The sequence below is a fragment of the Trichoplusia ni genome, chromosome 16, assembly GCF_003590095.1.
Source record: "Trichoplusia ni isolate ovarian cell line Hi5 chromosome 16, tn1, whole genome shotgun sequence".
Taxonomy (NCBI): Eukaryota; Metazoa; Arthropoda; class Insecta; order Lepidoptera; family Noctuidae; genus Trichoplusia; species Trichoplusia ni.
The window spans coordinates 1,096,644-1,102,643 of NC_039493.1; positions in this window are offsets into that span (position 1 = coordinate 1,096,644).

Genomic DNA, 6,000 nt, shown 5'->3' on the forward strand with positions numbered 1-6,000 from the left:
CTTTGAATCGACATTATAAGACGACAAGCTGTAATAAGAGCAATAATTAGTTGTCAATATTGGCACCATACAAAAATCAAACTCAAGACATTTTGCTTAAACTTCCGATACCTCGCCTAATGGCTACAATCGTTATACTTACTCACTTCTTTTTTTCAAACACAAGACATACAACTGACTTGACCACATACAATTGACTCGAAGTGATGATGCTACATTCCATTTAGCAAAGACAAATTCACTTACGTGCGTTGCTTTTCTTTATTAACTTAGTACAATAACCATCAAACCTTTAAACGTCTTGCCGAATTTCAATTTAGTACGCATTGTAAGACAGCAACGTAGTATATAGTTGGCCAATTTTCATTTTCAAATCTAGATTTCAAACCAAATCAATCCGCTTTCTTCCAAATGCTTGATCTGTCAACCTGCTTTTTCTCGTACAAACTGCTTTATCGTCGATACCGATTTCAGAACAACCTCACTTCTGTCTTCTAGAAGCTTATACAGGAACTTGATTGTTTTCTTTATACGGTTGCGGTACTCATTCGATACGTAATCCTGCTTGCCACAACTATAGGCCTTTGGAACGTCTTCTACTCGTGACTTCATTGCCACTATCGGCGAAATGGTATACTCATACATAGTAGGCTTTGTTTTCTAAAAGTAAGCGCGACGAGTTCTTGTTGCAGTCTACTGCGACTTTTAATATCTGTGGTAAATGCAATTCTGTACAATCGTGGTTCTATCATCGCTGCGTGCGCCAATGTAAAAGCAATAGCAGTCTTCTCCACTGACAAGAACTTCATCCGTGCGGTTCAGGTGCTCATAACTCATATCAATCATCGACTTCTATTGAGTAATCGCCATAAATTTGCAGCTGGGGTTTTTCAATTGATCAAATGTTGCCAAAACACGTCTTCAATTCAGGCATGCTATTCCAGGAAACGGTCTATATTATCTTCACCAAATGTATTTCGTAGTTGCATTGCAAAAAGATATTTCCAACAATCGCAATAATTTTCTGAGGACATATTTTCATGCTGACCTGTATTTATCTTTTACGATGCGTCGCTGGTAATCCCACTTCTGATGTGGGAGCGTCAGGAACATTTTCCGAACAGTCTAGGTTGGCCTCCATCTTGGGCGTATGAGCGACGGGATGTTCGAAATAAAAGCGTCAATGTTATCTTGTAGATTGTATAATGTGAACTTATAACATTATGGAGTAGAATACAATAGGACGGTTGAGATGGAATATTATTTGGAGCCAATAGGTTAGTACGTGCTCGCTATTTTTATGACAACTGTCTTGACAAGCAAAACGAACGTCGTCGCACCTAGCGCCACCTACTACTCTATTCGGGGTAACCCGCTCCCTTTTATAATTTACCACTTACTCATTATAATAATAATTATGGACTATCTTAATACACATTTCCACAATCAATTAAAATCGTCTAAATAAACAAAGTATTCTCAATTAATCCGCGCGCCGTCATATATATAAAACTCCAATGTATTAACAAAGTTCTAAAATAACATAATCCAGTAACAGCTCAATTATTCCTTTTAAAACTAAAAGCAACTTCCAATTACTGAATCAATTATAACAAAATGAAAATTTTGTATTTAATTAAATCCGTCAAAGTAACATGCACTCGGCAAATTGAAACGTATTTTCTCCTACAGTATTAATTAAAATATTGGAATAATACAAATTGCAATAACACGTGTCCAGTAGGGAAATTTTAATTACAATTTCAATAGATAGTTTGAAGAGAAAACCTTTTGACATGTACCGACAGAACGGGATTATTTTCAGGGGAGATTTCAATTAATATACGGGAATGTGTGTGTGTGCGTGTGGCTTATGTATTGAGTATTCACATGGTACCCTGCATGTGTGTACCTGTACAAATTAATGTCAGTGGAATTTCAAAGGGTGCATTCAAATATATTTTGTGTAAGCGGTTTAGTGACGATGTATAACATGTGTGCGTGTGTGAGTGACAAATAAATGAAGCTGCATTTCAATGTGTTTTTTAAGCGGTTTATGTGTGTATTTAAATGTATTGATATAAAATTTTCGGGAATATTCTTTGTATATTGGTATTATGTTTACTTTATTTGTCGGACATTTTGGCAGAGGTTTCAAGGATTCGTCAAGTTACTTACATTCTTAACATTCATCCGTTAATTCAGCGAAGAAAATATCAATTGAATAAAAAAAAAATTTTTTTATAGTCCATGAATATATCCCAAGTTTTATTGGCATCGCTTTCCACCTGATTTACCCGAATACCTACTAGACTTTATACGAGACTAGTGTCTAATCCCTTTGTATGAAATACCTATCTGTACTTTCACTAACTCACAAAAAATTCCATACTTTTTTTATAAATTTATTTTGTATATTTTGCTTTACTACGATAGAAGCAAAAAGTTTGTCCCAATAGCAATATTTTATACAAGCTTGCTTACCTGCACTCAAAGGGAGGTAATAACAGATATTGATAGTTTCCTGTGTCGCAATAATTGGTTGTAAAAGCCTTTCATATTTTACAGACAATTTCTGAAAAACTCGCCCGCGTAGGGTTACAAAAAAAGTTAGAGCTCTCTTTGATACCGGCGACCGAACGTCGATCTTTTTAATACTTTGAAATAAATACGCTGTTTTAAAATTATTAGCTGGATGATTTATTTTTCGATCTCCTTTTGTCTTATACAGAAAACAAAATAACAACAAGCTAGTTAATTTTCATAATATTAAAATTGTCAATTAACTTATTACAATCATCTACCGATGAAATTGCTTGTAAAATTACAAAAAGCAGAATAAATAAATTGCTTCAAAATTCATACATTACAGTCATGTTCGTATGATATCAGCAGCCACCACCCTTAATCATGACAAAATAATTGAGTTCACGGCTAAACTCACTAAAAATAACATCAGCCATCGCAAAAAAGCCTTCGGCAAAATGTTACTTTGTTAAAAATCCCCGTAAATGTATTTCCTCACGCCATCGCCAATTTTCCATCCGGGGGTCAAGTAATCTAGTTATCGGTGCAGTGGACCTACGCAACAATGTGATAATGAAAGTTCCATGTCAGCTGGATAAGCTGTTGCCATACCACGGACACTGGGCAAATCCTCACCAATTAATCAGTTGTTAACATGACGTGACAGTCAGCCAATGGTCGAAATGCACTCCAGACTGCTAATTCAATATTTCCGAACGGATTCCGATAGAGTGCGACATTAGCCGGTTAACAGATGGCTCGTAGCAGCGTCACCGGAATGCGTCGCCTATTAAACAAGATTTAAATTACGTAATGTAAAACAATGGTATATAAAACTACTTTTACGGATTTTATCGCGGGCAGACTGACCATGATACCTGCAAAGGTTTCGAAACGTCGGGAACTAAAATCTAAAATTAAACCGCGATAAAATCCGTAAAAGTAGTTTCATTTCAATGTCTAACATTCGCGTAAACCTAAGAAACCACAATGGTATATAAAAAAAAAAAACAAATAATGTAGGTATCCATGACTTGTGATCTATGAGTAATTTAATTGGACGGTGATATAGCTGTTGTATTTTCTAGATATAACCATTCTCACCAGCTTACAAGTATACTGGCTTTTGGCTGTCCTGTAGTCCAGTGGTTAAAAGCCCTGACTTATCGAATACTTTTAGATTTTTGATCGAGTTCGAGTTTCGATTGCAGACTGGGTATTAGAATAAATTCAAGACATAGAAACTACTGAAAAGTCGACCACAAAAAAATCCACACTTTTACTAATACTTCTTACTACTTCTACGTCTTAGTAAAAGAGTCTTAGTCTATGTCGACTGTCTGTTACAAACCACCCTGTAAAATAAATGTTATCACTAGTTTGAAACAAAATAAAGGGCAGAATTGTTTTCACGCCATACATGTAGGCGGAATCAGGCATAAATGAATGTTCTCAAAATGCATGTAGGCGCGCTCTGCACCCCCCACTTATGAGCCTTTGTGTAATTTAGGCGTAAATCACGGGCATTTGTGTCCATATTTGAGGAAAACATGCGCGGTATGTGTGAACCGCGCCAGTATTGAAGCCTAGCACAGTACTAAATACCCCATTGTGTGGTGGGGTGTTCAGAATTCTAAATAAGCTCTTAATAACACATGTTGTTTTTGTGGTACGAGTACACTACACCCCCTGTCTCGTGTGTTAATTAGCGTGCTACTGCAAAAGTAAATTTTGTCTTTTGTAATGTTTTAGTAAAAAATATGTGAAAATAAAAATGCACTCTGTATAAACTTGAATAGGAAAACAAAGTATTTCTTGTTCTGTGAAACGAATTACTTAGTGAAACCTACCTCAAAAAGCTACGCTTTCAAACTTTTTTATTTCTGTCGTTTTTTTTTTTGTTTTAAAAATAAAAATCGCGCCCAAGCAACGGTTGTTACGGTTATACCACTATCCTCGTTAATCATCCAATGGGTTTGTTTTTCTTTAGCCTTTTTGTACGGAACCCACAGCATGTCCGAATAATACTTAAAAGGCTTTTTATTTATTCAGTTGCAACTAACACATATCGACTTTACAAAGTAAAATTAGACTTTCATTGATTTTTCCTCGGAAAAGCACAAGTTTAACTATTCCGAGGCCAAGCACGAACTGATTGAACTTTAACTTTAAATTTTAAACCGCACGTCACACGTAGAACATTTTTAGAACTCGAGAAATAGGTCGAAAGAAAAACCTAAATTGAAAAATCTAAATTGTTTAACATTTCTGTTTAAAACTATAACATGGGCTTAATAGACAAACTATAATGATGACGTATCCATAATAGTGAAACAACTTCAAAGCGATTTAAACGTTTGCATTAACAGAGCAAATGTTTGTCGTCCCGGTAGTGAACCCACAACCCGTTATAACCGGGGAGCCTGCGCCAATTAGTGTTAGTTATTAAATCAACACGAGTTCCTGCTGTTAGTCTAGAGACTGACTAGTTACTGTTCCTTCAAACTTCGTTGACTATAGAGAAATCGTTGGAACAATGAAGATTGGCTGTCAATTAAAAATAAATAAAATTGTAAGATCGAAGTCCGTAGGAAATAAGGTAAATTATAGAACTATATAGTTCGCATAAAGGATGTGAAGTATACAATGAAACTCGATTATAAATATGGTGTTTTATTGGTACCATAATTTAAAATCATTATCAGGGAAAAACATTTTTTTTTACAAAAATACTGCTGTATTACGCCACGCCCCTCGTATTACACAATTTCGAAGTGCACCAATCATTTAAAACCTCAAACGAGCTTTAAACAAATATGAACAGACATCAATAAAAACGCATGCCCATAATTCCCGGTAACACATCAAAGACCGCTCGCAACATTTAATTAACATCGTGTACTACATTTTGTGTAGCGCTGCGGTCTGTCAAAGCGAACTCAACAAATATTTCGTTGCATCGATTCCTTTGTAGGTACACTAATATTGCGAAATTGAAATACCGTATTTACTGATAACTGTACAGAGAGTAGCATGTACCTAGTGTTTGGATGTCGGCGCGAGCTCGCCCGGGCGAGCTCCCAGAACAGGGGGTCTATTATCCCCTCTACCTGCACGAATTTCATTGGTTTAACGTTGCAGAATTTCCAGGTATTTTACCTTTGAGAGAATTAATATTGAAATGCGCTGCCAGTTTTCGAGGAATGTTTACACAATAAAATATAGTTTTGTTAAGAGGATATGTACTACATAGAAATCTGATATATTGCTAATGAAAGTCAAATAGGTTTTATTTTTATTATTAAGAACTGCTGGTCATTATTATTTATTTGATTACGAGTGTATGATGAAAGACAAAGGATGAGTTCTCCTTTCACGCGAATTTCAATTCATAAAAGCCAGAAGCCAGTATTGATAAAATAAGAGCAGAAAGAAAATTCCCTGTTTGAGTGCTTCAAAGGAAATGCAATGTGT